The sequence below is a fragment of the Acanthochromis polyacanthus genome, chromosome 19 (assembly GCF_021347895.1).
Source record: "Acanthochromis polyacanthus isolate Apoly-LR-REF ecotype Palm Island chromosome 19, KAUST_Apoly_ChrSc, whole genome shotgun sequence".
Classification (NCBI taxonomy): Eukaryota; Metazoa; Chordata; class Actinopteri; family Pomacentridae; genus Acanthochromis; species Acanthochromis polyacanthus.
The window spans coordinates 32,558,853-32,569,854 of NC_067131.1; the positions used below are offsets into that span (position 1 = coordinate 32,558,853).

Below are 11,002 nucleotides of genomic sequence, written 5' to 3' on the forward strand. Positions count from 1 at the left end.
TAGAAATATTGGATTTGTATGGGCCCTGTACCCACTTCCATTTACAACTTGAATGGCACGCTTCTGGGCTGCATAGTGGGCTAGTGGTTAGCACTTTCGCCTTGCAGCAAGAAGATCCCCGGTTCAAATCCCGGTCTGGGATCTTTCTGCATGGAGTTTGCATGTTCTCTCTGTGCATGCGTGGGTTTTCTCCGGGTACTCCGGCTTCCTCCCACAGTCCAAAAACATGCTGAGGTTAATTGGTTACTCTAAATTGTCCGTAGGTGTGAATGTGAGTGTGATTGTGTGTCTGTATATGTAGCCCTGTGACAGACTGGTGACCTGTCCAGGGTGTCCCCTGCCTTCACCTGAGTCAGCTGGGATAGACTCCAGCACCCCCCATGACCCTAGTGAGGATAAAGCGGTGTATAGAGAATGGATGGATGGCACGTTTCTGTAAAAGGAAAATTGGTTCAATTTAGGTTTTACAAGCACTTCCCCACACTTCAGTACAGTAGGTCAGATATGGAAGAATCAGTGAATTACACACCAGAAACAAAGCACTGATTCAGAGATTCTTTGACCTTCTGCAGCACAGCGATAGTCGTTCTGACTGAAACTTTAAAGTCATTTCTCTCATATTGTTTCACAACTTTATCCATCCGCAGCAAAGTCACACACACACACACACACACACACACACACACAGACACACACACACACACACACACACACACACACACACACACACACACACAGTGATAATGCTAATAAAGCAGCGGTGTGTTTGGCAGAGGGCCGGATGGTGACCTTTACCTGATGATGAAAGACAAATGTCAGGAATGTAACAGTGTGCGCGCGCGCGCGTGTGTGTGTGTGTGTGTGTGTGTGTGTGTCTTTCCTTGTCAATAAGTGTTAAACACACTCTGGTCTGCATCCAAACAACAGCAGCAGTCAGAGGTGACATTTACACTTTGACCAAAGTCACATCACTGGTTACCATGGCGACATACAGCTGCAACGAGATAGCAGCAGAGCATCATGGGTCACCTGTGGTCACCTGTAGTGGTCACCTGTAGTGGTCACCTGTGATCTCCTATAACAGCACCATCTTCCTCTATTTAAATAATCTGTTAATCTGTGAAACTACTGTATTTTACTATGTATAATGTCACTGTGCTGCTAAAAAGAACTGATGTTTTGAAATACTTCAAACTATATTTGCAAATTCCTCCTAGTTTCACAAATGTTTCCTTGAAATTCATTGATAAACGAGTTAAAAGTTGCAACTGTAAATAGTTTTATTATTAGATATAATCAATGATAAATTAACTAGTAATACTACTGATCATATTACTAGTACTACCTATGATACTGCTAGTACTACCTATGATACTGCTAGTACTATTTATGATACTGCTAGTACTACTTATGATACTGCTAGTACTATTTATGATACTGCTAGTACTACTTATGATACTGCTAGTACTACTTATGATACTGCTAGTACTACTTATGATACTGCTAGTACTACCTATGATACTGCTAGTACTACCTATGATACTGCTAGTACTACTTATGATACTGCTAGTACTACCTATGATACTGCTAGTACTACCTATGATACTGCTAGTACTACTTATGATACTGCTAGTACTACCTATGATACTGCTAGTACTACCTATGATACTGCTAGTACTACTTATGATACTGCTAGTACTACCTATGATACTGCTAGTACTACTTATGATACTGCTAGTACTACTTATGATACTGCTAGTACTACTTATGATACTGCTAGTACTACCTATGATACTGCTAGTACTACTTATGATACTGCTAGTACTACCTATGATACTGCTAGTACTACTTATGATACTGCTAGTACTACCTATGATACTGCTAGTACTACCTATGATACTGCTAGTACTACTTATGATACTGCTAGTACTACCTATGATACTGCTAGTACTCCAGCGGTAGTACTCAGACTACAGCGGCTACAGACCTTCATCAGGTCAAACTGTATTTAGATCCAAAGCTGTTACGATGAAGACGGGAACACCCCGATGAGAGGCTGTTGTAGGAGCTCTGGTCCTTCACCAAACATCTCGTCTGTCTCCTCATCATCTGAAGTGTTTCTGTCTTTTTATTCAGCTCCATAGTGGAACTCAATCCAGGCTGCCAATATCTTATAACCAAATATGGGCATCCTGTCAATATGTACTAAACAAATTTAGACATCGTGCTGGAGGCGGGCCATCTGCAGCAGCAGCCAATAGGAGCTCAGCTGCTCTGAATACCGACAGAAGCAATAACGGCCAATAAGCTGCTCTTTATTATTGCAGCTGTAATATTCTTTATTGTTTCAGGCCTTCTGGGATGTTTAACTCAAACTGATTAGCTGGGAGGACGGTTGCTATGGTTACCTGTTCCTAAGGATCCATGTGCACAGTTAGGAAGCTCCACCCCTCATGCCTGATGATGGCAGAGTTTCATTGAGTGTTTAACGACTGAAACCAAGCAGCTGCTGGAAGCACAGATAATAGAGGCCCCCAGGTTCCAGAGAGGCCCCCAGGTTCCAGAGAGGCCCCCAGGTCCCAGAGAGGCCCCCAGGTCCCAGAGAGGCCCCCAGGTCCCAGAGACGCCCCCAGGTCCCAGAAAGGCCCCCACGTCGCAGAGAGGCCCCCAGGTCCCAGAGAGGCCCCCAGGTCCCAGAGAAGCCCCCAGGTTCCAGAGAGGCCCCCAGGTCCCAGAGAGGCCCCCAGGTTCCAGAGAGGCCCCCAGGTCCCAGAGAAGCCCCCAGGTCCCAAAGAGGCCCCCAGGTTCCAGAGAGGCCCCCAGGTCCCAGAGAGGCCCCCAGGTTCCAGAGAGGCCCCCAGGTCCAAGAGAAGCCCCCAGGTTCCAGAGAGGCCCCCAGGTCCCAGAGAGGCCCCCAGGTTCCAGAGAGGCCCCCAGGTTCCAGAGAGGCCCCCAGGTCCCAGAGAAGCCCCCAGGTCCCAAAGAGGCCCCCAGGTTCCAGAGAGGCCCCCAGGTCCCAGAGAGGCCCCCAGGTTCCAGAGAGGCCCCCAGGTCCAAGAGAAGCCCCCAGGTTCCAGAGAGGCCCCCAGGTCCCAGAGAGGCCCCCAGGTCCCAGAGAGACCCAGAGGTCGTAAAGAGGCTCCCAGGGGTCTGGAGAGGCCCCCAGGGGCAAAAGAGATCCCCAGGGCCCAGAGAGTTGACCAGGGCCTGGAGAGGCCATCAGAAACCACAGAGGCCCCCAGGGGTCAGAGAGGCCTTTGACGGAGTAGCTTCATGTTTGCAGCGGTTAACACAGGCACTGTGCATAACTACCAAACACAGCTGCTGAGGGTTCTCTGTCCTGAAGATGGCGCTGCAGAGACACTCTGGTTCTGAATATTAACTGGAAACCAAGAAACATTTTCTGAATGACATTAAGGGAGGACCATCGGGACCATCGAGACCATCGAGACCATTGGGACCATCGAGACCATCGAGACCATCGGGACCATCAAGACCATCGACACCATCGGGACCATCGAGACCATCGGGACCATCGAGACCATCGACACCATAGGGACCATCGAGACCATTGAGACCATCGACACCATAGGGACCATCGAGACCATCGACACCATAGGGACCATCGAGACCATCGAGACCATCGGGACCATCGGGACCATCGAGACCATCGAGACCATCGAGACCATCGGGACCATCGGGACCATCGGGACCATCGAGACCATCGAGACCATCGGGACCATCGGGACCATCGAGACCATCGACACCATCGGGACCATCGAGACCATCGGGACCATCGAGACCATCGACACCATCGAGACCATCGGGACCATCGAGACCATCGACACCATAGGGACCATCGAGACCATTGAGACCATCGACACCATAGGGACCATCGAGACCATCGACACCATAGGGACCATCGAGACCATCGAGACCATCGGGACCAACGGGACCATCGAGACCATCGAGACCATCGAGACCATCGGGACCATTGGGACCATCGGGACCATCGAGACCATCGGGACCATCGGGACCATCGGGACCATCGAGACCATCGAGACCATCGAGACCATCGGGACCATCGGGACCATCGAGACCATCGGGACCATCGAGACCCTCGGGACCATCGAGACCATCGAGACCATCAGGACCATCAGGACCTTCTGGTCCAGAGCTTCAGCAGCAGTAGATGTGACCAGATGATGTGATGGATGGTGGTTGCTATGGCGACAGAGAGTTGATATAGACATAACAAGACAATGAGATTCCTGCTGCTCAGCGTCATCACTCATCCTCCACATATCGCCACGGCGATGCCACGGTCACCACTTCCTCCAGGCTGTGTGTGTGTGTGTGTGTGTGTGTGTGTGTGTGTGTGTGTGTGTGTGTGTGTGTGTGTGTGTTTTAGGCAGTATATAAAGAACATCTCTGTATGATAGATGTCCTCATTTTAACCCCAACACCCAGACAGGAACACTCAGAAGTAGTAGTAGTAATAATAATAACAACAATAATAATAATAATAATAATGTCAGCTTGTTGCTTCCAGGTGTTTAGGTGTTTTTCCTCTGAAGTTAATAATAATAATACCTTCAATCTGAATGTTTTTTGTGTCTGTGTGCTGGTTTTGTGCGTCTCTGTGATGATTTTGTGCATCTTTGTGCTGGTTTTGTGTGTTTTCGTGTCTTTGTGGTCATTATTTCCTGGTAGGTGATCAGAGATAATCAGGATCTACCAGCAGATGTTTCACCTCAGACAGGTGAGCTGCAGGTAAATCAGCAGCACTGTGATGCTGTGTGTACTTTGTGTACTGTGTGTACTTTTTGTACTGTATGTGTCTGTGTGTACTTTGTGTACTGTGTGTACTTTGTGTACTGTATGTGTCTGTGTGTCCTGCTGTTAGTGTCTCTGATTATAAATGAACACAGATGTGAGCCAGAGGGAAGGTCAAACGATCTTACAACTTCATATCTCTCTCTCCTACATTAACACACTCATCTGTGTGTGTGTGTGTGTGTGTGTGTGTGTGTGTGTGTGTGTGTGTGTGTGTGTGTGTGTGTGTGTGTGTGTGTGTCTATGTGTGTGTGTGTCTGTGTGTCTGTGTGTGAGATGTCAACAGTGTCAGTATCTCAGCAACAATCACAGTCAGTTCTCAGTAATGGTTACAGATAGCTGTGTGTGTCTAATGAGCTGGCCTGAAGGCAGTGTGTGTGTGTGTGTGTGTGTGTGTGTGTGTGTGTGTGTGTGTGTGTGTGTGTGTGTGTGTGTGTGTGTGTGTGTGTGTGTGTGCGCGTGTGTGTCTGTCTGTCTGTCTGTCAGAAACCAGTATTTATTACCTCACAACATCATCCACAGACACACTCTTCTTCTTCTTCTTCTTTAGTGGATTTTGAAAAATGTTGGCCTGTCACACACACACACACACACACACACACACACACACACACACACACACACACACACACACACACACACACACACACTGTCACACACACACACTGTCACACACACATTGCTGTGTGTGACAGTGTGTGTGCTGCAACATTATTTTCCAATATCCTGATCAATTTATGTGTCAGCCAGAGATAAAGACGGAGCGGGGAGGAGGTGTTCTCTTTCTATATTTTATATTTCTATCAATCATCTCTGCAGTATTTAGACTCCAGTCCAGAGGTGGAGAGATTTTAAATTGATCTTTCACCACATCTGACAGCTGGAGGAGGAGGGGGGATTCAAATTTAAAAGTGGTGTTAGTCAGCTGTCACATCTACCAGTTCAAACTGCTGGACATCCATAGTCCTGGTAATGTGTAGCTGCTCTCTGATTGGACCCTCAGAACGTGTAGCTGCTCTCTGATTGGACCCTCAGAACGTGTAGCTCAGTGGTACTCAACCTTGTCCTAATCAGGAGCCACATTGACGAAAAACTATTTTTGCAAGAGCCACAATCCAAAAACGCTCCTTTCCTCCCTGAAACTATTATGCATTTGAGAATATGGATAATAGTAATATGTTACTAAAGAATGAAAAGCATATGTACAGTGCAATAACTGTGATTTATTAGTTTCACTGCAACCACAAAACACACATTGCTGATCATCACTGCCCATAACAACAGGTACAGTAACAGCATGTTTACTGATAATCACAGTCCATATAACAGCAGATTATAGACAGCAGGGGTTGTCAGAAGAGTAATGTTGGACTTACTTCACACTCAATGTGATTTCTGACACACCTTCTGCTGCACAAGTGATTTGAAGTCGGGCTCCGCGCTGGAAACGGAGATCCAAAGGGCCTCTGTTGTGTGCTGCAGACTCAATCTGTTTCGGTTGCGACATTTTGTTTTTGAGAGCGCAGAGAATGCTGCTTCACACCGGTATGTGGACGGAAACATTGAGATGATGCGTCTTGCCAGTCTGGAGATATTTGGTATATGCCCCACCAGTTTCCAAAAGTCCACGACATCTGTAATCCGAAACTAACGCTAAAGTTTATCTGACCTCTTTAACTCCACAAACTCCATTTGAAGCTGCACAAGTCCGAGCTGGTCGCTTATTTGCTTCATTTCATTGACCTCAATCAGGAATGGGTTTTTCACAAGTACAAAATAATTGCTATGGTCCTTGAAGTCGTGGAATCTTGATGTGTAGTTTTGCTTGAGCTCAGTTAGCACGTCACAGAGTTGTGATCAACAGGCCAGGAGAGCGTCTGCATGCATCGCCATCACTTTCTGCACGACGGGGAAGAAACAGTAATCAGAACCACGGACACTTTGTTCGAGTACATCCAGTTTGTCAGAAAATACTCTGACAGCCGTGTAGAGCTCATACACGGTCTTGTTTCTTCCCTGCATCTTGAGATTAAGTTTGTTCAAGTGCTGCATAATGTCACACAGGAACGCAACAGACAGCACCCACTCTTTATCATCCAAAAAGGAAAATCAGGACGTCTCCCCTTGGCCGACAATGAAGGATTTCAGGGGTTCAAGCAGGTCCATGAAATGTGCACGCATACGTCCTTTAGACAGCCATCTGATCTCGGTGTGTAACACCAGATCTCCATAGTGAGTGTGAAACTCCTCACACAGCAGTTTAAAATTTAAGTGGTTTCTTGCACGGGCCCTGATATAATTAACCACTTCGATTACATTTGCCATCACTTCATTCAGACATTTGAACTTAGCAAACAAGGCTTGTTGATGCACAATACAATGGTATGAGAAAATACCCTCAGTAGCAACCCCACCGTTATTCAGCATTTCTTTCAGCAGAGCCACGGCTCCGTTCCTCTTACCAAGCATCGCCGGTGTGCCATCTGTTGTGAATGCTGAGTTTTTCTGGTCCAATGTTAAACTTTTCTAATGTTTCCAGCACAGCGTTTTTTGTAATGTCAAACTTACTGTTGATCGCTCAGATAAAGATGAGTAATTGTGGCGTGTCACTGATATCCAAGCTTTCGTCCATTGCAAGGCTGACAAACTCAGCGGATGACAGTTTGTCCTTAGGAGTATGTGCAATGTTCTCTGAAATGTCTGATGCCCTCCTAGCAGCAGTAGAATCCGACAGTTGAATTTGTTTGCCTCTCGTTCCAGGTCTTTTTTTCTCAGGAAACAACGTTGAACAAGCTAGCACTCTGCAATCCTTCACCATTTCTCCATCAGTATATGGCTTCGTCTTTTTCATCAGTTCATTTGTAGGATGCCTCTGTCGCTCTTTCACTCGTATTTGTGTGAAATAAGTTCTTTTGAGCAGTTCGGTTCTGTTGGAGTCTTGCCAGCTTTTCCGCCCTCAGCTCTCCACCTTTTGGAAATTCGGTACTGAACTTCGGGTGTTTTGTGTCATGATGGCGCTGCAAATTGGACCTTTTAAATTGTGAAATGACGTTGTCACAAAGCAGGCAGATGCATTTTCCTGAACCAGTGGAGATGAAGAAAAACTCGAGTTCCCAGTCATCTTTAAATGTTCGATATTCCTCTTTGTATTTTCGTTTCCTATATTCCTTTGCCATTTTTGCATAGTCCTAGTGCTGTAAGCTCGTTTTCCCAGTGTGATGGAGCATTATCTCGCACAACCTGCAATCAGAGCGCGAAACCTGAAATAATTTGTGATTGGTTGCTCAGAGGAATGGGGGGGTGGCTTAATAGACTGATGTGTGACTTGTGAGTGATAATGAAATGTTGATGAATTCTGCTGACAATGTTTTTGTTTTTCGTTTTTTAAAGATTTTTTTTGTGGGACTTAAAAGAGCCGCAACTAGTCTTAAAGGAGCCGCATGCGGCTCACGAGCCGCGGGTTGAGGATCGCTGGTGTAGCTGCTCTCTGATTGGATCATCAGAACGTGTAGCTGCTCTCTGATTGGATCATCAGAACGTGTAGCTGCTCTCTGATTGGATCATCAGAACGTGTAGCTGCTCTCTGATTGGATCATCAGAACGTGTAGCTGCTCTCTGATTGGACCCTCAGAACGTGTAGCTGCTCTCTGATTGGATCATCAGAACGTGTAGCTGCTCTCTGATTGGATCATCAGAACGTGTAGCTGCTCTCTGATTGGACCCTCAGAACATGTATGTAGCATGTTTTTGCTGTTACTTTGTAAGTGCTGTGTTACTACTAATGTATGGGCTAGTGGTGTCAATCAGAAGATCTTAACTCAGCTACTGGAGAGCAGTGCAGTAAATAAAGACAAACAAGAAAATTAAGTTGCGTGAAATTATATTAAATTAATTATTAAAGTGATTTGACAAAGGAACATAATATTTACAGAGTATACAAATTTTAAACCGGCAAAATCATATGTGCACAATGAGAAACAGTTCATTCCAGTTCCAGGTTTTAAATAAAAACCAAGGTCCGGTACACCTGTGCCATATGAGCGACGTAGTTATTAAGAAGAGTGTAGTTGGAGACAGAGCGCTGAATGTCCAGGAAGAATTGAGTGAGTGGGGGAATATGGCTCGATTGAGGAGATGAGAGTTCAAGGAAGGCTGCAGAAGCCTCCTACCAGACCATTAATGGTGGAATTGAGTCGAGTCGCTTCGGGCTTCCGTAGGCTCCTGGCCTTGTTCAAGCTCGCCATCAGTGGTTGGACCGCATGGCAGCGTAAGGCAAAGGAGGAGCACCTGGCCTGTACGGACCAAACCACAAAATCAAACAAAGCTAACTGATGCTGAAGCTAAGCTAACATTAGCATGCCATAATTCAATTAAATTCTATTCTATTTTATTTATATAGCGTCAGTTACAGTCAAATTGTCTCAAGACGCTTTACAGAACCCATATGCCTGACCCCCAGAGCAAGCCCATCTATCCAAATTTGCCAAAAAATGAATTCATAAGATGATCACCATTATCATTAACCATAGTTAGCATCTTAGCCATAGCATGGTAGCATATGAACTAAAACTAAGGAAAATGAAAAATGCATACATAAAAATGTTCAATCAGCCAAATGTTAGCATTAGCATTGAGGCTAATGGCTAATGCTAACATGAGCAATGACAAAACTCAAGACAAATTCAAACTCACCAGTTCAGATAGCAAGAGTGCACACAAAGCAACAGAGGTCCCCAACGAGCATATGGTCTGGTTCTAAAGTTATAAAAATATAAAACTTAGTCACCAAGACATGATCAGTATTTTGCCAAACAATTTGGTTGAAGAACTGACCTGCAGCTGCTTCCTCCTTGCTTCTCTCCCAACAACTGAGGATGAGAGCACTGTGGCCAACTCCTCAGTAAGGAAAGTCGCTGTTGGCTGTCCTAAAAGTCGCTACAAGTCGCTAAATGACGTCATCGCCTAATTTGCATATTTCTCAGTTTACATGTAATTGTAATCAACGTTGTAGGAGAGAGGAATAACGTGGAAGAGACCAAAAAGTGAGTATAAAACACCCACAATATGTTTTTGTACTAGAGGCTAAATGCTGTGGTTTATTTTAGTATGACAGAGAAGAAACATTTTCATTTATATTCCGCTCCGTAAGTCTGGATGGGATCTGTAGTGACTGTGTATGCGTGATTCATCTGCCGTCTGGCCGCGGAGTGATGTGGGTCTCCCCCTCCCCTCACTGGGTCTGCTGTGGGGTTACTGGACTGACAGTCTGTGCTCTGGGAGGGGGAGGAGCTCACAGCAGCACCTGCTGCTGGTTGAAAACAGTAACTGCAGAATGATCCCAGTTTTCCTGTCAGAGTCTCCAAAAAGGCAGAAAAAGTCACTGGATTTGTTGCTTGTCGCTTTTGATGAAAAAACGTCACTAGGACGCTTTGGAAAGTCGCTAGATTTAGCGAGAAAGTCGCTAAGTTGGCAACACTGGATGAGAGGAGCAAGGGGAGCTTCAATATGCTCTGGTGGCACAAGATTGGCTACCATGGTCATGTGGGTGTGTCACATGACCTGGTGAGTTCAGGGTCTTAAAAAGTGTGGGGAAGACAAAAGTTTGGGGAAACTAGTGGGATTGTTACCCCGTTACATGTAGCTGCTCTCTGATTGGACCCTCAGAATGTGTAGCTGCTCATTAAATGACCTTTAATAGTTAAAGTTCTTCTCCCTCCCGTTTCGTGACAGTTCTGTCTCTCTGTTTTCATTCTGTGTCTCATTTTAGTCATTGACATTCTGACAGTGTCTTCTCCCGCTGCTCCTGAAGGCATCACCAGTGGCGGCTGGTGGTGAACTTTGTTGGGTGGGCTAACAAATGCATAATACCGATTAAATAGTTAACATCACCTATGATACACACAGTTACATCAATTACAGGTACACTATACTTTTTTAGTGCTCTACATCTCTCTGTCTCACTCTCTCTCTCTCACACACACACACACACACACACACACACACACACACACACACACACACACACACACACACACACACACACACACACACACACACACACACACACAGGTTGTCTCATCAGCTTGCACAGCCACAAATCCACAATTCCTTGTTGAGTCCATGCAGTATCTCCTCCAAAAAGTAAGCATGAGAAACAGAAAAGTGT

At 45.8% G+C, this 11,002-nt stretch overlaps 1 long non-coding RNA gene across 1 annotated transcript; it reads right to left on the reverse strand.

The window, feature by feature from the left end:
- Positions 1-8,714: 8,714 nt before the first annotated feature.
- On the reverse strand, positions 8,715-10,797 carry LOC127531108 (uncharacterized). The gene is made up of 3 exons (XR_007937998.1): positions 9,670-10,797; positions 9,529-9,591; positions 8,715-9,128 (listed from the first exon to the last, which is right to left on the reverse strand). It is a non-coding gene; the product is annotated as an uncharacterized LOC127531108 (long non-coding RNA).
- Between the last annotated feature and the right edge of the window lie 205 nt (positions 10,798-11,002).